The 25,087-nt window shown below is 42.5% G+C and overlaps 1 protein-coding gene across 3 annotated transcripts in view; it reads right to left on the bottom strand.

The window, feature by feature from the left end:
* Positions 1–25,087, bottom strand: part of LOC124226091 (tomoregulin-1) — a 121,170-nt gene that overhangs the window by 81,651 nt on the left and 14,432 nt on the right. The window lies entirely within an intron of this gene.

Raw genomic sequence — 25,087 nt, 5'->3', positions numbered from 1 at the left:
ACACCCCCGGCGCCCGCGCCGCCAGCCCCGCCCCGCCGCGGCCGGCGCCGCCTCCGGGGGAGCTATTGTTCCTGCGGCGGGCGGGAGCGCTGAGGGCGGGGGGCGCGGCCCGGCGGGGGCTGGGGGCGGGGGGCGCCCCCGGGGCTCCGCAGGCGTCTCTCCAGCAGACGGTGTGGCCGCCCTTTGTAAGCGCTTCGGAAGCGTTTCCTTCGCCCAGCAGCCGGCTGCAACAGAAGGGCAGGTGGTCTCTTATCTCTTTTCTAGGTGAAGAACCGCCGAGAGGTGAAGGTGACTTGTCCAAGGTCACATACGAAGCAATGGACAGGACCAGAATTGGAACCCAAGTTCTGCCTCCAGCTATGCGGTCCTTAGAGATGGGGGCAAATGGCTAAATTTCTAGGATCCTCACTCCCACTCCATTCCCACATACACTGACTGAATTTAAAATACTCTGAAAAATTCTATATTGTACTCTCCCACTAGTAATAGCTAATATTTAGAGAGGATTTGCTGTATACAAGACCTGGAGGAAACTCTTTACATGCATTCTCTCCAGTTCTTTTTTACAGCCCTACAAGGGAGTTCTTACTCTCAGCTCCATTCCACAGAGGAGACAGTTGGGACCCAGAGAGGTAAAGTGAGCTGACTCCCAGTCCAGCGCACTTCCTGTCACATCATGCTAAGTGAGACCCAGCCATGGGCGGTAAGATTATGGACTAATTGTTTGAAAGTCCTGTGCCTTTTTCATTCTATTTTGCTGCCTCTCACCTCAGAAGGAATTTTTAAATCTCATCGGAAAACTGATATCAATGTGACAATAAAATTTTTAAAAGGTCTGAAAAGCCACCATAAGCAAAGCCACATTAGGGAAAATATTTTCAACGTAAGTAAGAGACAATATACTTAAAGAAGTAACATAAATCAAGAAGAAAAAGTCAACATCATAGAAAGATGGGAAGCCGACTTGTCTTATTCATGTAAAATACAGACCATAAATATATGCAAAGATATTTAAACCCACTAGTAACAAGAGGCAGATTAAAACCATAAGATTTTTTTTTCTGTAGATCATTAACAATAGTTAAAAGAATTGACAAAACCTAGCACTATTAATTTACACATTTGGGGAGGGCAATTTGACTATATATCAAAAACCTTTAAAATATGTTTACCCTTTAATCTAACAATTCCACATATTGGAATTTATCCTAAAAAAATAATTGGGCAAGCACACAAAAATGTATATATGGATGTTCATCATAGATAGCATTTTTATGATAGTAAATATAAGCTAAATGTCCATCCATGAGACATAGTTAAAGTATGGTGCCTCTTTGAACAGTGGAGTATTATGCAGCTTTAAGGATGATTAGGTTAGTTTTTACTGACATGGAAAAAAGCAGGATACTAATGAGTATGTATAAGAAAACCTTATTTTTCTAAAATATACATGTGTGTACACATCCATAGGAAAAAAGTCAAGTAGAATATATAACAATATATTAACAGTGGTTATCTCTGACCGGTGGGCTATGAGTAACAGGTACTTGTCTTTTATGTTTTCTGTATTGTCTGAATTTTTGTCTAATGAAAATTTTTATTGTTATAATTTAAAAAGCTATTTCTTTTTAAATTATGCTTTCATCATCCTTTTTATATAAATTCACATTTTTAACAGTTTATTAAGATTTGCCTCATCCTCTAAGTAAAATTCCACATCTGGCTTCTGAATCAGGTGTGATCCCAGCGAAGCCACAGCAGAAGGCTGCTGCTCTGACCATTCCTTCAACAGCATCCCTGCTAAGCTTGACCTCCCTCATGCTTCTTTGCTGCCCTGTGTCTTGGCTCTCCCAGCCCCAGTATTCTTCCTTTCATTTTCACTTGACTGCTAACCATAGCCCGTGCAGAAACACTAGTAGGAAACAACCCATAAATAAAAAGCAAAAACCCTATGGCCAGAAGTCAGAAATTAATTTACATGTGCATCTTTCTCCAAACGAGATAAAAACTCACAGATTTCTCAAAAGTTTTCAAATTGAAAAGGACTCTACTTCAAAAACAGGATTTCTCTGACTTTAATCATTCAATCTCAGAGAAGAAAAAAGATCTTGGTGGTCATCTAATACAACGCCCATCACATGCCTTAATATTGGTGACCCCAAAATGTCATACAGCAAAAGAGTGTGAGACTCGCTACATAAAAACCACCCAGAGAGTTTTAAAAGAATATAGATTTCTGAACAGCACTCCAGACATTCTGGGGGAAACTCAAATATCCCTTGATTATATTAAAGTTCTCTAAGTAACTCAGATACACTGCCAGTTTGGAAACCCCTGGCCTAACCTTCATCAGTCAGTTATTGCTCCGTAACAAACAATCACAAAATCTCAGCAGCATGCCACAATAAACATTCATTTCTCATAGATCTGGGGGTTGACTAATCTAGACCAGGCTTGGCTGAATGGCTCTGCTTCAAGCTGCAGGTCCAGCTGGGCTTAGCTCTTGTGTGCAGGCCAAGCTCTGATCTTCTCCAATATTACCCATTTGGTGGCCCCAGCTGAAGGAGCAGCAGCTACCCAGGGGTATCGCTTATGGAGATGACAGTGGTACAAGGGGGCATCCCCAACTGTGCAAGCCCTTTCCACACCCCCACTTGTACATGTCCACTAGCATCCCACTGGCTAAAGCAAGTCTCATAGCTGAGCCCAAAGACAAGGGGCATGGCAGTCTATTTTTATGGAGGGGAGTGAGAGAGAGTGAATATGGAATGACTGCTTTTGGACGATAATCTATCAGAAATCCTATACTTGAGCACTATTATTTATGTTCTTTCAGAAGATTTTCAGTTCCAAGTAACAGAAAACCCAACCCAAATTAACTTAAACAAAAAGACATTTATTGGCTCAGGTTAAAAAAAAAAAGAAAAAGCCGGTGGTAGTGCCTTCTCCTATCAGTTGTTTTTGTCCTCAATAAAGCTCCACTCATGGAAAACATTGCATTCCTTCAAGAAATCTTTGTAAGCGTCCACTGAGTGCTAGGCGCCACAGTAGCCTGTGGGGGCAAGAGACAGTCCTGTCTCACTGTCTACATGGGGAGACATCTGAAAATTAACAATTACAACTCAGTGTGATAAACACTAAATAGAAATGGAGGATGTGTGTTTGGGGGTAACGTGGGGGTAGTAAATGGCAAATCCTACTCCACACTCCCAGCCCAGCCAAGATTCTGGCTTTTCTGGACCTCCTGCTGGAGGGTCTAGCTGCATAATGAAGCCCCGATAAACGGTAATGAGACAATGTGGGACTGACAAATTGGCCCTGGTAGGAGAGAGTCAGAGCGCTTGAGCTCAGTCCAGAAACACTGGAATGATTTATGGAGCAGCACTGGCGCAAGCCTGGGATTGACCTCTGGCCCAAGTTGAGAAATTAGACCCTGCTTCCTAGAGAGAAGGGTCTTTAAAAAACGTGGAATGAGTAGATGAAGTCATTCATTCATTCAGTAAGTTGGTACTGCAGGCCCCCTCCTAGTCCCTGAAAATGCAGTGGTGAGTACAACAGACCTGGTCATCATCCTTAGGAAGTTTACAGACAAATGTTGAACAATTATACGAATTAAAGTAAAATTACAACAATGTTGATAAATGCTATGAAGGGAAAGCTGTCAGAGGCTTACCTGTTAGAGTGACACCTGTGCTAAGATCAGAAGAGTGAGTAGTTGACCACGTGAAGAGGCAGTGTTCCAGGCAGAGGGAACGTCATGCACCAAGGCCCTGTGAGTACAAGGGGCTAAATGCCGACCAGTGGGGTAAGACAGCGTAAGCTCAGCTTGTTTTAAACTTCATTCACTGATTCAACAAATATTTGCTGAGCACCTACTATGGTCTATGCTCTGTTCTAGATGCAGAGACACAGCGATAAACAGAACAAAGTCCCTGCTTCTTACAGAACTTAAAGTATAGTAGGGGAGACACCGTAATAATAATATTGGTGGGAGAGCATGATTGTTGGATCGAGCCATAACCATAGTAACTATAACTCATTGAAGACCTGCTACATCCCAGCTACTGCCAGGCACTGCCTATTTGTTGTCACTATCCCTCCCACCCACCCTGTTGGTGGGTATTATTTCCATTCTATAGATGAGAAAACTGAGGCTTGTGAAGTTAAGTGACCTACCCAAACCAGAAAGCCAGGAAATTAGAGTCCCCTGGCTCCATCTGACTCCAGAGCCCCACCACATCACTAGCGTGAACAGGTGGAGAAGCAGCATCGCCTGATACAAGATGGAGCAATTATTGGCCCCACGAAGACTGCAGCCACCAAGGTGTGTGCACAAACCATCCTGAGCCCCTGCCAGCATGTCAGGAGACTTTTGTTGGGGCTTCCTGTGATTACATGCAAGGATTATTGTGATTACATTGTAATTACCACTCTGGTTCAAGGCACGATTATTGTCACTCCCCTCCCCTTAACAGTCCTCAATTATTTAGATGGGCAGAAGCCAAGGAGCCAAGGGTTACAGATATCTGAACAAAAAGTGCAGTGGGACTGCAGAGAGGTAGCCTCACTCTGCCTGGAGGAGAACAGGCTTCACCACCGTAATTCCGTCAGTCTGAAAGGCTTCTCACCCAAACAGGCCCTGTGAGTGGGTAGAGAGACTGAGGAGGCATTGCTGGGTTTTTCTGCAGGTCTTCTTGTCATTTAATCGTTCAGTATTGTCTGAATACAGAATTAAGATTTTTTTTTCTCCATCTTTCAGCAAATGGAAATTTTCAGCTACAATTCAAAAATTTCTCCAAAAATGAGGGTTTAACTCATAAAAGATTGTACCACAGAAGGAGCTTCTCTGACAAAGACAATCACACATAAATGGTAGGAAGAGGTATGGCATAGTAAAGAAGAGTGTCCGCTCTGGGGCCGGCCCTGTGGCCGAGTGGTGAAGTTCGCGCACTCCGCTTTGGCGGCCCAGGGTTTAGCTGGTTTGGATCCTGGGCACGGACATCGCACCGCTCATCAGGCCATGCTGAGGCAGTGTCCCACACAGCACAACCAGAGGCACTCACAACTAGAATCTACAGCTATGTACTGGGGGGCTTTGGGGAGAAGAAGAAAAAAAAAGAAGATTGGCAACAGTTATTAGCTCAGGTGCCAATGTTGTTTTGTTTTGTTTTTTTTTAAAGATTTTATTTTTTCCTTTTTCTCCCCAAAGCCCCCCCGGTACATAGTTGTGTATTCTTCGTTGTGGGTTCTTCTAGTTGTGGCATGTGGGACGCTGCCTCAGCGTGGTCTGATGAGCAGTGCCATGTCCGCGCCCAGGATTCGAACTAACGAAACACTGGGCCGCCTGCAGCGGAGCGCGCGAACTTAACCACTCGGCCACGGGGCCATCCCCTCAGGTGCCAATGTTTTATAAAAAAAAAAAAAGAAAGAAAGGAAAAAAAGAGTGTCAGCTCTGGAACCAAACCATCTGGTTTTTTTGTTTGTTTGTTTTTTAAGATTTTATTATTTCCTTTTTCTCCCCAAAGCCCCCTGGTACATAGTTGTATATTCTTCGTTGTGGGTTCTTCTAGTTGTGGTATGTGGGACGCTGCCTCAGCGTGGTCCGATGAGCAGTGCCATGTCTGCGCCCAGGATTCGAACCAACGAAACACTGGGCCGCCTGCAGCGGAGCGCGCGAACTTAACCACTCGGCCACAGGGCCAGCCCCAAACCATCTGGTTTTACATCTTAACTCTGCCTCTGCCACTTGCTACCTTGGGCAAGTTACTTAACTTCTCTATGCCTCAGTTTCATAATCCATAATAGGGAGATAAAATTTGTATTTGCTTCATAGGGTTGTTGTAAGGATAAAATGGGTTTGTATAGGTAAAGTGCTTGGAACCATGCTCAGTACATTGTAAGTATTCAATAAATAATTTGTTAGAAGTAGTAGTGGCATAGTAAGCAAATAAATGTTAGCTATTTTTAGGGGCAGTCGCCATGAACTGCATTTATCTGCTAAGCTAAGAGCTTGACATGTATTATCTAACATAATGCTCCCAAAAACCTAATAGCAAAGGTGCTGTTATTATCCTCACTCTGAAATGAGGACAGATGAGAAAACTGAGGTTTGCAGAGATTAAGGAATTTACCCAAGGTTACACAGCTAGTGGGCAGCAGGACTGAGACTCAAACCAACATCTGTCTGACGCCAAAGCCTATGATCTAAATCAAAACCCAAAGAGTTCAAGTCAGCAGTCAGAGAGCTCATTCGAGCTGACTGGCTACTAGAGAGACCTGCAGGAGGGAAGCCTGATGGCTGGCATGGGCGGCCAAGCTACTGGGAGGAAAAGTTGTGAGAATGAGCCAGGTGGGTCAAAGGGAAGGACACGAGGTTATAGCCAAGAGCCTGGGAACTTGAGAACAGCATCCATTGGGCTGAGAATCCGGAAAGAGAGATAAGCAGGGAGTTAAGTACCAGAGGAATCAGAGTGAGTCGAATGGAGCTAAATAATTATATTTTACCATTGTGTGTGTTTAAGTATGTCAGCTTGCTTCTGTATGTATACATATGTATTGAGCATATGTCATTTGCCTGTGTGTGTACATATGTAAAGAGTGTATCAGCTTGCCTCTGTACATATGCATAAGTGCCAAGCATATGTCATTTTACTCTCTGTGTACATATGTAGGGAATGAGTCTATATCAGGTTGCCTCTGTGAGGGTGTGTATGTATGCATATTTGAGTGTGACAGCTGTGCCCTGTGTTTTGTACATTCATATTTACATGTGTGTATCCATGCACACATTACTGTATATAGCAACTCATCTGTGCATGTACATGTGGAACTTAAACTGAGTCAGCAGTTTTCTTATTCTTCTCCCTTGGCTCCCAGTTGAAAATTATTCCTCAAAGTCTGATGGTCTCGGGACTCAGCATCAGGGTCAATAGACTTGGCATTTAGTCTGGATTCCTAATTAAGGAAGTTGTGAAGGTGAAACAGAAAGACCACACTCTGAAGCTGTTTCTCTCAAGGCAAAACAATAGTAGTAAGACTTAGGGCAGCTCTAGCATGGTGGCTTCAACAACAATGGGAGCAGGGGTCAAGGCAGGACATGGAGAATGGTGACAGCAGCGCCATTCATCCAATGGTATTTAGAGATTGCCCGTCATGTGCCAGGCAACTGCGATAGGCAGTGAGGATGAAGAAGTGAACACGATAGACACAGTCCCTGTCCTATAGTCTAAAAGGGAAGCAGGCTTTAAACAATCAATTACAATTGCGAAGAGTTTTGCAAAGGATGTGTGAAAGCTGTGGGAGCATCAGACAGGGACCCCTAACGTAGCAGGGGCTGGGAATATCAACGAAATCTTCCCCAAAGAAGTGATATTTAAGCTAAGGCTGGAAGACTGATGAAGAGTTAGAAGTGGGTGGAGAGGGAACAGAATTCTATGAAGAAAGTTCAACATGTAAAAATGAAATACAGAATATGGCAAGTTTAAGACACAGAGAAAAGGCAGCTGTGGCTGAAGCCTGGAGAGTGAGGTGGCAAATGACACAAAGAATGTAGTTGGAGACTTCAGGAAGCCAGGGTCAGATCGTACGGGGCCTTTTAAGCCAGAATAAGGGTTCAGACTTGATCCTAAGATGATAAACAGGTAATAACCTGCTCAGATTTGTGTTTTTAAAAGATCACTTGGTTAAACGTGTGAACTGTAAGGTATGCTAATTATATCTCAGTGAAACTGTTAAAAAAATCACTTGGGCTGCAGGATGCAGAATGGATCGGAAAGGCAAAACGTACCAAGAAATCCAGGGAGAGCTAGTGCAGTGGTCTAGGTAAGTGAGGATGGTGAATTGGACTAGGCCAGATGGGAACAAGCAAATGAATTAGATTAAGGAAGTAAGAGCAACAGAATTTGGTGACTGACTAGATGCGGGAGGTGAGGGAGAGAAAGTGTCAAGCAAAGGTTATCCCCAGGTTCAGTGCCATTTACTAAAATATCATCTTTGGAGAAAAAGCAGGTTTGGAGAGGAGGATGAGTTCAGTTGTAGGCACATGGACTTTGAGGGGCCAGTGAGGATCCGTACCGAGCTGTCCAGGAGCAGTTGGATTTATAAGTCTGGTGTTCATAAGAGATTTACGCTGGATTTATAAGTGAGGGAGTGATCAGAGGATAAATTAACTGAAGTCATGGAAGTGGGTGTGATGACTAAATGAGATACTATAAAATTAGAAAAGGGCCTAGGCTGAAGCCTTGACAAACTCATATGGAGGGAACTGTGAAAGAACTGCCAGAAAATAGGAGGAAAACCAGGAAAGAACAGAGTCACAGTGACCAAGGAAAAAAGTGTTCAAGAAGCAGGATGTAGTCAACTGATTGAACGCTGCTGAGAGGCCAAGCAAGATGAGTACTGAATAGAGACCAATGGATATAGTCACTTGAAGTTGTCAGTGATCTTAACAAGAGCCATTTGATAAAGTGGTAGCTGCAGAATCCAGATTAGAGCTTATTGAGACATGAGTAGGAAGTAGGAAGTGGAGACAGAACGTTTAGACAGCTTGGCTGCCAAGAAAAGAAGAGAAACAAAGCTAGAGGTGACTGTGGGTGGAGGAGGGACTTTTTAAGATGAGACTGTGAAATATTTAAATGATGATGATAAAGACCCAGTGGGGTGGGGAGAGTCGAATACACAACACAGGAAAAAGGATAATCAGCAGTATAAGATTCTCAAGAAGACAGGAGGGCTGGAATTCAAAGCTCAGATGGAGAGATTGACTTTTGGGAGAAGACACTGTGTTCTTTGTAACAAGAGGGAAGGTAGAAGGGAGGCTGCTGGCAGCTGAGTTTGTAGAGAAGCTATTGAGATACTGAGGAAATTCCTGGAGCCTGGCTTCTGTGTTCTCCAAAGAGGAGGGAGGTGAGGTGGAGTGGGGAGAGTGGATGGGGGCAGTGGCTGCAGAACAGTAGCTTTAAGCAGCTTCAGCCCCACTATAATGTCCATAAGCTACCTCTTAGCCTTTCCACCCAATCTTCATCACATCTTCTTCATCTTTGATGTGGGCAATTGCATTCTCTCAATCTTACATAAAAAGTTACTGTTTTTTACTGATCTATAACATGTAATATATATATATATATATAACAGATACCACTTCAAATCAAGGACCCTGGCCCCTCCCTTTCAACCAGATTACTGCTCCAAATCCCTACTATGCAGAAATTTGGGGTCAGATTTTAGAAGGGTGGAAAAAATTTGAAGTGGTCATTGATGATAAGGGGAGAGAAAGCATGTGATTTTCCCCAGCCAAGCTTAGGAGAGATGGATAAAATACAGGCAGACACCAGAGAGACAACCTGGAGCAGGGGTGCTTAAGAGAAGGAAGTTAGGAGCCTTTTCTCTCAGATTGGGGAAAAAAACTAACCCTGCTACTACTCACCTTCTGCAAAGGAGTTCTAAGAGAGGTGGCCTCTTAAGAAAGTGGGGGCAAAGTGGAGTCTTTGCTTTCTGAGTAGCCAATGTAACTTGAGGTAACCTAAATTCAGATTTTCTCAAATCTGCCATACCTTCTTACCATATGCATGCTGGCAAATGGTTGACTGATTTGATCACCATTTTGCAATTCCCATGAGATAACTGATTCGAGTAATGATCATCAATGAATGTTAAAACCTTTGGGTGAAAGGTTGGCGGGGTCAGGATAGTCACAGTCTTAAAGTTAACTTATCAACTATGAATGAAAGAAAATAACTTAATAATGGAGAGATCTAGCAGGTACCACCTTCACCAGGTGATCAAATCTAGCCTCACCAATGGTGGGACAGCTTTCTACCACGGGGCTCCTGAAATGATGTAATGAGAGGCAGGTGATCTTATCTACATGATCGTCTTGCCAAAGAAGTTTAACCTGAATCTAATCACAAGGAAGTAATCAAATCCAGAATGTGGGGCACATTGATGAGGCCTGGACTTTACAAGAAATTTAATGTAATGAAAAACAAAAAAGGAGAGAGGTTTGTTCTAGATAAAATTACACTAAAGAGACAAAAGAAGCAAATGCAATAAACCTTGATTGGATCCGAGAAAATAAACAGCAATAAAAGACATTCATAAGACAACTGGAGAAATTTGAATGTGGACTACATATAGGTGATAGTACTGTGTTAATATTGATTTACTTAGTTGTGATAATGGGATTATGGTGATGCGGGAGAATGTTCTTATTCTCAGTACATGCATGCTGAAGAATTTAGAGGTGAGGTGTCAGAATGTCTGCAACTTTTATTTTTCTTTGGTGAAGAAGATTCACCCTGAGCTAATATCTTTTGCCAATCTTCCTCCTTTTTTTTTAGCTTCAGGAAGACCAGCCCTGAGCTTACATCTGTGCCAGTCTTCCTCTACTTTGTATGCAGGATGCCTCCACAGCACGGCTGATGAGTGGAGTAGGTCCGTGCCTGGGATCCAAAGCTGTGAACCCAGGCTACTGAAGCAGAGTGCATGGAACTTTACCCCTCAGCCATGGGGCCGGCCCCTGCAACTTTCTTTTAAGCGGTTCAAAGAGAGAGAGAAAAGCAAGCAGTTAACAATTGGTAAATCTAGGTGAAGGGTGAAAAAAAAAGAGATTAAGAAAAACCTCAATGCAGTCTATTTCTTCATTACTTCATCAAACTTTTTTCTGCCACGACCTTGGATAGCTTTATGCTTATAAGTATAAACTGTGCTTCTTAATGTGCTAAATTAGATTGAAATCTTTAAAAGCATCATAGCAAGAAAATTGCTCTGCAAAGCTTTTTAGACATAAAAGACTTCTAATTTGTGTAGGAGTATAGGTGAAGATAATGGTAAAGTGAGAGAGAGCCATGAAATATTAAAAAGAACACTTTCCTGGGAGTCAGAAGACCTTCGGGTCCAGCTCCTAACTACTGAAGATGTCAGTTTCCGCATCAGTCAAGTGGGGCTAATGGTATCACATGCATCATCCTGCTGTACAGGTACAGGAGAAACAGGATGTGAAAAAGGCTTTAAAAACTGGAAATGGATATGCAAGGGGAGGGATGCCACGATGATGTCCTCTTAGCAGTAGTTCTCGAACTTTATCATACCTTACAAGCAACTGAGAAACTTGTTAAAAGTGCAGATTCCCAGCCCTACCCTCAGAGATTCTGATTCAGTAGGTCAGGGTTGGGGCCCAGAATTTACTTTGTGAAAGCAACCCAGGTTCTCTGGTCCAACGGATTTGAAAACCACACATGGAGAAATGCTTTGGAGGTGCTGTGATCTAACATCCTTGCTACTCAATGTTTGGTATGGACCGGCAACATCACTGGTACCTGGGAGGTTGTTAGGAATACAAAATCTGGCCCCACTCCAGACTTGCTGGATCAGAAGCTGCATTTGTAACAAGATGCCCAGGTGATTCCTATGCACATTAACGTTGAGAAACACTAATCTAAATGGCAAGACTGAGTGGTGACCTCTCTTTTTTGCCCTGGTCACTAACTCTCAGCTTGCCATCAGACAGAACTGGGGTGGCACCTTTGTGTTGCTGACACCTTTACCCTCACTTACCTCTTCTCTCTGCTTCTCTTTGTTTCTAGCTCCTCAGTCCTAGCAGATCTTGATAAACATAACCAGCCAATCAAAGTGCCTGTTTTCTCCCATGCCATAAACAGACTAACTGAAGCATACGGACTTGGGATCCAAATCCAGTTAACCTAGGTCTGTGATTTGTTTGTTTTTATTATGGTGAAACAACATAAAATTTACCATTTTAACCATTTGAAGCCAACGGTTCAGTGATGTTAAGTATATTCACACTGTGCAACGATCTCCAGAACTTTTGGTACGTGATTTTGAATACGTCGCTTAACCTCTCCAAGCTTCATTTCATTATCTTTAAAATGTGGATAATATTACCCACTCTTGCAGAGTATTTTAAGAATTAAATGAAATAATAAACGAATGTCCCTAGGACCCATAGAAGATGTTCAATAAATGCTAATCTTCTTCCTTCCTTCCATTTGAAGTAGGTTTTCAGACAGCCCTGGATGTTTACAACAGATATCATCTGCTGAAATCTACTGATAAGAATTTTAAAAGCATATACAAAAATCTACATATTCGGGGCACATTATTGCCTTAGAACAGGGCAATTTGTGAAACAGAAGTATTCTATAATCTATAGAATTGGGCAATTTGAAACAGCTAAAGTAAACAGCAGCCAATTACATTTTGTTGGGAAAATTACATTTTGGGAAGCAACAACCCTTTTGTGCCCATTATATAGAAATTCTTGTATTGACTATATTGTTTTATAAACAGCTTAAGTACAATCATTATGTGAATATCAGTAACTTTCACAAATAGTGCTTTCAACCTTGAGGCTGATCCACTTGATGTAGCATTTGAATTCCGTTTGTGTACACACTATCTTTAAAGGAGAATGCTAACGTGAAAACTTGGGTTATATGCAGTGAATTGAAAAGATCAGTTTAACTTCAGAATTAGGCTAATTAGAACAGGGAAAAAGAATTTAGAGATCCTCTCCTCCAACTCCCTTATTTTATAAAAAAGGAAATTAAATTAATATCCAGAGAGACCTAGTAACTTGTGCTCAATCATATGACGAGCTACTAGCAAAGCTGGGACCAGAGCCCAGGTTCCAGGAGTGTGCCCTGGTGTCACTTCACCTTGAAGAATGAGTGACACTTCAACAGCTAAGGTGATGGGAAGGGGTTGTAGAGAGGCCTCCGGGTAGAGGGATAAACAGATGTAATTTCACAGAGCCTGGCTCTGAAACCGAGAGACTGATCGGTGTGTTGAGGAGTGTTCTGGAGTGGCGAAGCAGGAAGGAGAGATTAAGATGAGTTTTGTGATGGGAGAAGAGAGTTTTGGACTCTCTTGTAACACAGAATATTGGAAGAGAGGTTTAAGGATTTTGGGGGGTTTTGATTTTACAGTTTAATGTGGCTCTTCCGTATTCGTATTGTCATGTAGTCAATATAGGTATCTTGGGAAGTAGCTGTTTTACAGATGATGGTCTAATATTCAGGAGATTATGTTCTTTGCAAAGCAAAGGTTTGAACTCAGGCTCTGAATAGAAAGGCTGTGTATTCTGATTCTTAAAAGCAGGTGCTCCGGGGCCAGGCGCTTTGGGTTCAAATCTCTCTGGCCCCATTTAGAAGCCATATGACCTTGAAAGACAAAAATGATGACTAAAACGCATAGTGTTTGTGTGCCGGGCTCTGTTCTAAATACATTGAACTAAGTATATATTACTCATTTAATCTAACATCCATTGACATTTATTCTATTATTATCATTATTTTAAAGCCTCCCTACCCCCCTCCCCCAAAAAAAAAGAGAGAGAGGAAGGAAAGAAGAAGAAAGGTGTCTCAGTTGAAGATGAGGAACAGGGGTACATTCCCCCAGATTCCCTGTTCCTCGATTTATAATATAATCTCAACTCCTTGGTACCCCACTATTAGTTCCCTTCCCACTTGTGATACTGTGGTAGATTAGACCATTGTGCAAAAATATTCACCTTCTTAGGAGGAGTCTACTTCCCTCCCCTTGACTCTGGGCTCAGCCACGTGACTTGCCTTGGCCAAGGAGCTATTAGGCGATATAACCCCGAAACTTGAAATGTGCTTCTACAGTTTGGCTTGCCCTCCTGTACTTCTGCCATCACAATGAGAAGAGCTTCTGCTGGGTAGCTCTTGCCCCTTCAGCCTAGGGCTCAGAGTGGCCACATAAGAGCAGATCTGCCCCAACTACCCCCAGATTTCCCAATGGCTGAGTGACTGGAGCAACCGCCCTCTAGTCCTGCAGAAAGTCGAATACCAGCCCATCCAAAGACCCTCTTTGAGACTCAAGGATAAAGATTTAGATCCGTATGCACCTCACCAGCAGAGCACCAGCCTCTGAGTTTCTTTCTTGGTTACTCTGGAAGCTGAACCATATGATGGGACAGAAAAAGAACTGGAATCTTACCTTGCTACTTACAGTATTTCTAGTATGACAAGTATCCGTTTGGTTAAAATAACCAATTTCTTAAAAACAGGGTTTGTAATTTTTTCCCCAACAAACCCATAAAAGAGAAAACTCAGACCAAAACTTATTAAGTCTCTTGGAAGTCTCCAGGAGTTAAGAAAGGGAGCCCATGTTGACGGATAGAGACCCCTTCACTTTGAGCCCTTTAATGAACATACACGGTTAGTCTCCTCCCCCTCCCCCCACACTGGCAGTGCTGTAAGGACATTTTTCAAGCGGAACTAGAGCTTCTGATCCTCTCCCTCAGAAGTAGCAGGATCACCATTTTGTCCATTCCAATCAGTGGCAACCGTGAGAAAACCTTCACACCCAATCTGGGCATCTGGATAATGGAGAAACCAGTTTTCCACCTAATGATGATAAACTGCTCTGTAAGGTTGATACTCGGCTTGTAAATCCAACAATTATATTGGGTAATAGAGGTTCGATAGATATGTTCTTTAAAAATCTTATGTAAATCACCCTTCTATAAATTGAATCTCATTCCAAATGAACCAGAGGGCTGTTTAAGAAAATGCCATGTTGAAACTTTTCACAAGGGAAATAATCACACTCTTGTATTTGTTATGGAAGTTTTCTCTACTAGGTGGTCCTAAACCATGGTATACCTGGGGTACTTCCCCTGCAGGGCAGCATCTCTACGGGAGGACATTCATATCACAATGACAACAGTAATGTTAAAATGCTTTACATGACTCTTTATTTCAAAAGTGCTTTACTAACATAGACTAACCTTCACAACATTCAAGGGAGGTAGATAAGTATTACACACCACTTTCACAGATGGATAAACTGAGGCAGAGATTAGTAAACTGTGTTGAAGGGCATAATATATGGCACAATTAGGAAAAGAACTTGTTGCAGTCACAGATCACTGGCGACCTTTCCCATGACTTCTGAGTCCCACCAACACAAAAGTCGCAGATGCAGCACGGAAGCAAGTCTAAGGCCACACTTCACCTTGTTGAGACCAGATGTTGAATATGCTGTCCTTTGGCAAATATTTCCCTCACATACATTCTCACATGACCCCACCTCTAAAACAGAGGAGAGTGGGACCTGTTGTGGGTACAGAAGGAAGGGTTGGAGGAACGGGGCTGGGAGGGAAGAAGACAGAACAGAAAACATGAACTGATAGCAAAACAAGGGCAAGGGAGAAGAGGAGGATGAGCTGGGAAGCAGCCCAAGAGAAAGGAAAGCCACAGCAGACAAGAAGTGTTATTCCATTTGAAAAGCTCAGACATCTAGAAATGTTATTAAAAGGGTAATTCTTAGCAATGACATTACAGAGCCACTCTTCATGGCTTCGCCAAATATAATTATCAGGTCCTGCTGACATTCCCAGGAGGCAGACACATTCCTTTCCCCTGGTCCAGACCACATACTGATGTAATTGACCTGACACTGCAGAGGCTGTTGACAACTCTAATGCACTCTTCCACCATGCCACCTCTCTTTCTCTGTTCTCATTCTTAAAAAAAAATGGGGGGAAAGCCAGTGCATTTTAAGATTCTCCCTGAAAAATTCTTAAAATATTTCCTACATGTTTGATGCATAATAGGGTAGGGTTCCATGTTTGATTCTGTAAAGAGGTTGTAATAGGCATACATGGGGATTAACAGTCCCTGTCAGTCAATGCTCCTTTATATAACATGGGACATTTAAAAAAAAACATGAAATTTGTGGATGCCAACCGTCTAGAAAAGAATTGAAGCTTGAGGTAAAGAAATAATCTTTTCTGATCTTTCTAGCGTGAAGCCATTATAAGAGATGGTGACTGACGCACCACCAGCTGCGATGGAGACACTGATGGCAGAGGCAGCACCAAATGAGTGGGTGACAAGGACCCAGCAGGGAGCAGCTAGAGTCAGATGAAAAGGTGGAAGAGGCAGCACAGGCAGCTGACGAGGCAGAAGTCAGAGCGAAAAGGTGACAGCCAAAGAGGAGATGGGAGGAGGCGCTAGAGTTTGAGGCCGAGTGGGAAGCAATTGCACTAGTTTGTGGCTAGGCCTCTCCTAGGATGGGTCAGAGCCAGAAATGCATCCTTTCTTCCATTATTTCAACCGGCAGCATCATTCTTTCAGGCATCTAGCTGTACAACTTTACCCCTCCTCTCCAACAAAAGCAATCAGCTGCCAAGCCTGCCTGATTCCACTTCTGCAATGCCCTTCGCATTGGTCTCCCTCGTTTTTACTTGTCTCCTCTAGCTCCTCCTCTCCTCTCATCCTAACCAGGGCCAACCTTCCCAACTCGTCTATCAGACTCCAGTCTTCTCGAAACTGTTTCATCCTCTAATCTTCCTCCTGGAGCAGTTTTGATCATGTTACTGCCCAACTTGGAAATTCCTGTGTGTCACTGCCTCTCAATTCTGTGTCTCAGCATCTTGAATCTTCAACAGGACCTTGCATCTTGCAAAGATCCTCTCCTTTCCAAATTTCCACCTGCCAAAATGCCAACTGTAAGGACTTGGCTCAAATGCCACCTCCTCCAGCAGGCCTTCCTTCAAGCTTCTTAGCTCTCTGCTCTGAGCTACATATACACTTGAAGACACACACTGACCAAGTATATGACAGCTGTGTACAAGCCTTACCTCCCCTACGGGGCTGTGTCCATGATTTGGCAGGGTGGAGTATGGTGAACTGTGTCTCAGTATTTATCTGTCAATTCTCTAGAGCACCAACCAAGAAATGGTTATTGCCTTTCCACCTCAGGTAAGGAACTGCTCAAAAGTGAAATGAGTTGGGATGTACCTGTTCATGAATGGAGGCATTCCAAGTCCCTGCAGATGTGATCTGGCTCTCAGGGTAAAACAAACCCATGGTATAGCTTTGAGGGATGAGGCAGGGGCAGGGGCAGGCAGAGCCTCTCATTTTCGAGTCAAGAGACCTGGGACTGAGGTTCTGCTTTGCCATTCACTAGCTATGGGCCTGGTGCCATGTAGTTCTTCTCTGAGCATCATTTCCTCACTTCTGCATGACCTCACAGGATTCCAGACCAACTGAGACACATTTGTGAACTCTACACCAGTGATTCTCAATCCCAATTACGTATCATAATCCCCCATAAAGCTTTGAAAAATATAGAGGACCAGGCCTCAACCTTAGTCAAGTGAATCAGAATCCTCAGGGAGTGGGACCCAGTGGGACTAATTCGTTATAAAATAGTCTTTCTAATGCATAGCCACGGTTGAAAACTACTGTTATAAACTCATAAATACCATTAACAGTAGAACGAGATGCTTTAGGCTGCTGGTTTAATTATCCTTTATTTGTTCAGTTAGGAATTAGTTCGATGCTTTTATAGTTCCATTATGTGTCTGAGCATTTTTTTGCATTGTTCTACATTGTTGTTTGTGTGCTTAAGTGGTAAATTCTGAGGGAAACCAATATCCGGCACACTGCTGTACACAAAAACGTACCTAACCCAATTTTTTTTTTTTTTCGTAAAAACTTCACAGGGTCCTCTAAAACCTTGCTACACAGAACTGTGGTGATCAGACTAATAGAACTGGCAAAACCTGGGAGCTTACAGGAAACGCAAACTCTGAGGCCCCACTTCAGAATCTGCATATTAACAAGATTTCCAGATGGATCCATAGAGGAAGCAATAGCAAACTTTTCTCTGTTCACATTTGTGTTGAGGGCCTGCTGGTCCCCAGCCGAATTCCAAGCGTGTAGAAGGGCATGGAGAGTCCAGCTGTCTCCCATAAACCATTTAAGCTTGGGACTTGATCCAGATGCTTCTTTTCTAAAGGGTCCATTTGGTAAAAACTGTTAAGAACACAAATCCTTACAAAAGGATCCTTCCTTTCAAAGATGACTAGTCTTCACAGGCTTCCTTTAAATAACCAGTTCCTCTAAGATATTTAAAATATCAGTGTATAAAGTAAATTGAGGCTCACTAAAGTTTTATGCAGTGCATAAATAATGAGTATATATGTACTCTACTGGACTTATGGTCCCCAGGACCCAAATTCCAAAATTATGAAGGAGGGAGGCTTAGCCAATGCAGTAAACACTTGCTCCCTGTTGACCCATGCCCTCCGGGCAATTATGATGTCAGCAGTACCCATCCAAGACTCTGCAGACCACACCACAGTCAAGGAGTCGTAGCAGATTCTGAAAATTATCTAGACCAACTCCCTTGTTTTATGGACTGGAAACAATGTGGCCATGGACTAAAAGGAGTTACCCAAGGTCAGACAGCACTTGAGGCAGAACCAAGTTCAGAACTCAGGCCCTGACTCCTAGTCCTACACTCCCTACATAGCCTCTGCCACACATCCCCCTCCTTCCCCGCCACATGGCCTTCAAATTTCATTCTCAGAAATTGCTGACCTGCCTTGCCACTGAAGCGTCCCTTTGCTTCTTCCGGCTACTGCTGTGCCCAAGTCCCAAGGCTGTTTTTAACAGTAGGCTACAGGAGAAGCCATCTCACAGCTCAATCAGAATATCCATTTATCAATCCATGCTTCCAAACATATTGGTAATGGATTCTTAAAAAGCTCAATGCTAACTGTGTAATGCAAACGACATAGCATCACTATTAGCTAGCACCATGAGCATGGTGAGGGAAGGGCCTTAGGTGGCTAAGGACGAAAAACAAGGGGAAATGATGAACTCAGTAGTACAAAGTTGGGAGGAAACTACAGAGGGAAAAGGCAAAAACTGGAGCACAGTGTGGGAGGCAGCACCTTTGAGAAACATACACAGTGTGACTATAAAATTGCAAGTCTTTTCTTTTAATAAAACAAACATGACAGAATGTAGAACTCTAAATGAACATTTCTCCCTCAAAGTGGTTACATCCTTAGTTCCAATGTTGGAGACATTATTTGAAACTCCTCTTTGGGGAAAGGAAGGCCTTACAAGGCAGTTTTGAGCCACATTAGAAAATATCCTTCCATACGCTGGGCTGTTGAAAAACAGAAAATCCACACTCAAGGGACACTGAAAAAATGAAAAAGGTGCTGCAGCTCTCATGGAGGTTCCCTAAAGACCTCTAGCGAGTTCTGAGCAACCGCTTCACCACCAGAGACACGTGTGGCCTCCCGGGATGGCCACTTTCAATGGGAGGGCATTCATTTGGATAGAAAAGTTCTGATGTCTATTAAAAAAAAAATCAGCCACACTCCTTTATAGTCACACTTGCATTTGGTTAAAAAATACAACAATAACACTCACACATGGTTCTTGTAGGAATTCTAATTAAGAGACATTACATTCAGAATTATAGCACGCGTGGTGATCATTTTCAGAAGACTCTAACAGCTTCTTTGCCACTTAAGGGGTACATAGGGTGCAGCTGTTTACCTGAATGTATTCTTAAATAAGTGACTACTACCACTCTAATTCTCCTAGTTGTAGCTCTGTTACAGGTTACTGACGGCAAGTTCTTGTTCCAGACTTTCTTTGCCAACACAGATTAATTACAAGGGAGCCGCCCCCACAGTCTTAGGGTGAATTGGGAAAGGGCCGGTTAAATGAGGAAACAGGCCATTCCTTGGTAAAAGTTTGCAGTTTTCTTTCCCAATACATCTTCTTTTTATTGAGAACTTCCATTTTTATCCTGTGTTCCTCCTCTGCCATCTCACACTCTCGCTCTATCTGCTGGATTTTGGCCACATGCACCTCATTCATTTGTATCAGCTGCAGTTGTAAGATGGACATTTGTTGATGGTGTTCTTCCTCATGCATCTTTTTTAAAGCACCTTCCTGAGAGGTTTTGCTCCTGTAGTTTTTATTGGCTGTTATTCTGACAGCTGAACACGAGGGTTCAGGTTGAGAGGTCCCCTCACATACTGGAAAATGTATGAACTCTTTCTCATCATCGCACAGTTCTCTATTTGAAACAGCAAATGATTCTGAAAAACAGTAGCAGAAAACATATGTTCAAAGATTTTACAGGCAGAGAGTAAATCAATCCTATTTCCAACGACAGGGTCCCCCAGTACAGGATGTATCTGAAATAGCATCTGCTCTGGTCTGCGCGTCTACAGGCACCCTTGCCACACCTGACTTTTTAAAAACCCATAAATCAAAAGCAATTTTCCCTTAAGAAGTAATGGAAAAGGGTTTCATCATGTCATTTCTAGAACTGTGACCTACGGGAAGAGTGGTCAGAGACTGCGCTTATGAAGAATTGGTGACCTTGATACGTTGATGTAAATTCCAAACTGAAGTGTGCACAACTCCAAATGAACACTCACGGTACGAGGCCAACACATGGGCTTTCACATTAAGTTCTCCCTCAGTCTCATCTCCCTTTCTCAGCTTCTCATTCAGCCAGGAACACTTGTTCAACCTCCACAAAGGGGGCCGTTGCTCTGTTTCCTGGTCCCAGGTCTTGGCCCTAACCCTGGATAGCCATCTTACAAACGTCCTCCCTGGAAAGATGAGTGTCCCTGGCTTAACTTCCTCGCCACACCATTTCTCTTCAACCTCCTACATCTGATTGTTACCTCCATCTGGGCACGGCCATCTGGGGGTCAATATTCAGATCTCAAAGACACTTTTCAATGTCCCTCTTATGTAACCTCTCCCTTGCATGTGACAAATCCTTCTTGAAATTTCTTTCCTCTATTAGCTTCTGATCCATTGCTCTCTCCTAAGTTTTCTACAGCCTCCTCTCTGATTGCTCCTTCTAACGTCTCCTTTAAGGACTCAGACTTGCTCCACCCACCTCTTACCTCTTCATGTTCCCCTGGGGTTCCTATCTTTGGCTCTGTATTCAGTCCACCATAAGTAACCCTCATAATCTGGTTCCAAACTTCCTTTATCTTTCTTCCCTCACTCTTCAAAGCACTCTGTGCACCCATCAATCCTACCACAAACTACTCACATTCGTAAAGGCCACGCTTTTCTCCATAATTCTTGAGCCTGAAGTTGGGCTCAGTATTCGTCCTCCCCCCACTCTCTCAAACACACACTCTCCTCTGGTCTCTCTTTTTCAACCTCCCCCCAAATCCTACTTCATTCAGGGTCAATGCCACCTGCTCAGTGACACTTCAGCTCTCCCCTTTCTCTATAGGGACTCTTCTGTTACAGCATTTAACGCACACTAATATTATTTTGGGACCATGCCTTATTCATTTCCTTTATCCTTGGGACCAGTTACCTTATTTTGTACACAGTGGGTAAATATTTATTGGCTGAAGCTTTGAACACAAGCAGAAAAGAGCTTACGGATACAAAATGATGCCACTGTTGGTGGCGCCATGTTTGCACTTGTATTTTTATAGGGCAATAACACTAGCATCAATTCGAGAGTTTCAACAAGGAAACCACTAACTCCACTAACCAATGGAGTCTTCTAGCTGTGTTTCCAAGGCTTTCTTGGAAAGCTTTACATTTCCAATAATGAGAATTGTTTCCTTGGAGAAAAATATCAATTTATTAACAGAGGTGATTACATTATTACGTCCACCCCATTATTCCAGAAGATGGGATGCCGGGAATAATGGCTACTGGGGGAAACCTAGCTCTGTTAATAAAAGGAAATGGCTATTGTTTAGCTTATTTCACTCCAAGGGGTTAGGTAACAACCATAACTAGTCCCTAAGTAAGAGTAAAGAAAGGTAAAAATCTTACTTTTGAAAGAAAAGGTTAAAAGTACTTCTGTGTCATCCAGAGATAATGGAAATAACTCCCTAGGAATCCTCCCCAACTCCAACAGCTCTAGCCTCGATTAAACGTCCTTCCTTCACGCTCCCGCTGCCTCCTGAGCCCACTCTGGCAGAGCACTTGGTGGTTTAACTACCTCCCCTTCAGGTCTCTGAATAGTTTGCAGACAGAGACTGCTTCCTGTTCACCCTCATGGAGAACCCAGCACAGGGCCTGGCAGACTGCCTGGCATGTGCGAAATGTGTGTGGGATGAATTGGCTGAAGTGGGTCACATCCCTCCCAACACAGCCTGGCTGTGGAAAGAACAGGGCTCTGAGTCGAGAGTCGAGGCACAGGACAAAGGACTGGGCAAGGATTACCACTGAGAATAGGGTCCCTCAGATGCGATCAACTGCAAAGAGGATTACCTCACCCATTTCCTTTCTAGTCTTAGATCTGAAAGTGTCTTCTTTGAAGACAGGACACAACGGACATTTTTTGGAAGCTTCAGCCTCTGTTCTCTTTGATTTCATTCCAAAAGATAGTTCTGGATACTCCTCTGAGTCTTTAAAGTTCATGCCCTCATAATGCCACTTATCTCTGCCAATTTCTAAAAGCTCATTTTTATCTCAACAATTCCAGGCTTTAGGGGCCTGAGGAGGAAGATGATGATGATGGACTGTAGCTAACCAGGCACTGGGCTAGTGCTTTACCGCATTACCTCATTTAATCCTTACAACAACTCTCTAAGGGTGGTATTATTCTAGAAAACCTAAAACAATATCCAAAATCATTTGGCCCATTGAAAGACTCAGGACTCTAGTCCAGGCCTGCATGACTCCAAAATCCAAGCTCAACTACTACCACATCCAGCCTCTCACTACTTCACCTGCTCAGCTGATCACTTATGAAGCTTAAAATGTGCCTCCAAGTTGTATCCACTACAAAACCATCTATTACTAAGTATACGGGTGTATATTCCAAATTTTGGTCTCCAAATTTCTCTCTAGAGCTATGAACATGAAGACAGTATGTTTCATGCCTGGAAACAGAGAAGTGACTCACTTTAAAACTACTCTTTTTAGTTTAAATGTGTGCCAACATACAAATTTTAAAGCAAGCAAGCCGGGTCTCTTAAGAAGACTCTGGCAGAAGCTGGGGCTTCAAACTAGAGAAGCCTGATGGAGCGGTTAATTAACTTTCACACAAGTATTAGCTCCGATGAAGGGAAGCTAAAGTGTTCAGAGGGGGAGAATCTTCTCTAATTGGAAAAAGACTGTCCTGGGAATGTAACCTGCTGCAAACATACACCATGTAATCTCTCTCCCAGGTAAAACAAAGCCACCTGATGTAGAAACAACTCAATTTTGTGCAAAATGGATAGGAAGGCCGAAGGGTGTTCCTGGGAGCGAAGAACACCGTCAAGGGGTATTTTACCACTTGGGCAATTTGAGCAAGTTTAACATCAGCAGGAAAAACCTACCATGGCAGTCAAAGGAAGGGAAAGAAACCATGTACAAGCCAAACCCCAGCTCTTCTCAACGGAACAAAGGAAATAGGGCTGACTGGGAAAATGGATAAATAAGGTGTGGTGCATGCATACCACAGAATATTATGCATCAAGTAAAAGAAACGAATTAGATTTGCACACTGCAATGGGAATAGATCCTAAAAGCATTCTAAGTGAAAAAAGGCCAAAAAAAAAAAAAGGAATGGTATCTATAGCACAACTTTTAATCTATGTAAATTTAAAATATATGCACACAAAAAGCCAATGCATGCTTTCCAGGACACTGAGAGAACACATAAGCACACTGGAATGATTAGGGTACAGGGAAAAAGAATGACAGTGGTGAATGTAGATAAAAAGGAAATAAACATGTAAGTAGCACAAAAGAGGGGTGTTTCACTGACCAATGGTGCTAGTGTGCCATGAGTGGAAATATAACTCAGTCCCCTCTACTGGAGTCCCCACCCCAAAAGAACAGAATAGGATTAAATAGTGATAATAATGGAATTTATTAAGAAATGTTTGTGTTAATTATAGCTTTGTGTACCCATGTTTGCGTTACTCAAGTATAGCTTTATAGTAAATAATAGCCTATGAAATTAAATATCAGATCTCTTAAGATAATTGAGTACTACTTGAAAGCTTAGTTTTCTTAAACATATCGGACATTTAGTCATCCTACCCTCCCGACTACCCCTAGCAAACTTTGTTGGTTCCCCTAGTTTGCTCTGCAAATCTGTTCCCCAAACATAATGGAAGATAAAGCCAAATTATCATATATCATAAATCTGCAGGGTATAAATTGTTTTAATATATTTAAGGGGAAAATACTGGTTTTTTGCAAATACTGTCCTAAGTGTTAAACATAAATTTTAAGACTACTGTGTTCAAATACAGATGTACACCCCAAGGAAGTCATTGACAGAGCTAACAGTATCCAGGGGACAATGATCAAGATGACAAAGTTTAAATCATCTCACAAAAAATAGTTGGAGGGAGGCCTCTAGTGGAATGCTGCTAGGCTCCATCCTGGTTAACAAATTCCAACAAATCTCTGCGTACCTAATTCTGAAACAGGCCCTCCGTGACGTGTTAGAACTGTCCAATAGAAAGATAATACAAGCCACATATAATTTAAATTTTCTCATAGCCACATCAAAGAAGTACAAAAAGGTGAAATTAATTTTAGTGATATATGAAATCATTCCAACATGTGATCAATATAAAAATTATCAGTAAGATATTTTCCGTTCTTTTTTGGGTACTAAGTCTTCAAGATCCGGTGTGTATACTTACAGCACATCTCAATTCAGTCTACCCACATTTCCAGTGCTTACTATCCTCATGTGGCTTGTGGCTACTGTACTGGACAGCACAGAGTTAGAGATGCTAACTAAAGCAACACACACACAGGGCCCATATGTCAAAATACACACAATGGAATGAGAACCATAACCTTATAGCAGGTTTTCAACCTTATTCCCACCAAGACCCAGAAGGGATGATTGACACTTCTGCCTGTCTTTTTCTTTCTTGAAAGTAAACTGAAATACAAAACAAGTGAGGTGACCTCAAAGCTGTTTTAATGTATAGAAAGAGTTCCAGCACCTTCACTATTAGTGTTAACAGATTACTTTGGAAACTGACAGAGCACCAAGGTTCTCCACGACCCTCCAGAGTTGATCTGGAAACAGGCACAGGGAACACTTGGCTGTCCTTTAATAATCACCAGCAAAAAGAGAAATCTTATGTGTCGTATATGTACAAACATCCAATTTAAAATACATCTCTTTTTCGAGTGAGTCTCTAGCAATTGTCACTATGGGAAGGACACTGAGAATACATATGTCTTCCCTTCTTGCTGGAAATTTATAAATTGCATTTATGCATAAATGAAGCACATCATTTCCTCCAAAAAGAAAGAGAAAAACATTTGTG

The sequence above is a fragment of the Equus quagga genome, chromosome 1 (genome assembly GCF_021613505.1).
Source record: "Equus quagga isolate Etosha38 chromosome 1, UCLA_HA_Equagga_1.0, whole genome shotgun sequence".
Lineage (NCBI taxonomy): Eukaryota > Metazoa > Chordata > Mammalia > Perissodactyla > Equidae > Equus > Equus quagga.
Note: the sequence above shows the minus strand (reverse complement) of the source record. Positions and strands in the feature narration are given on the sequence as shown.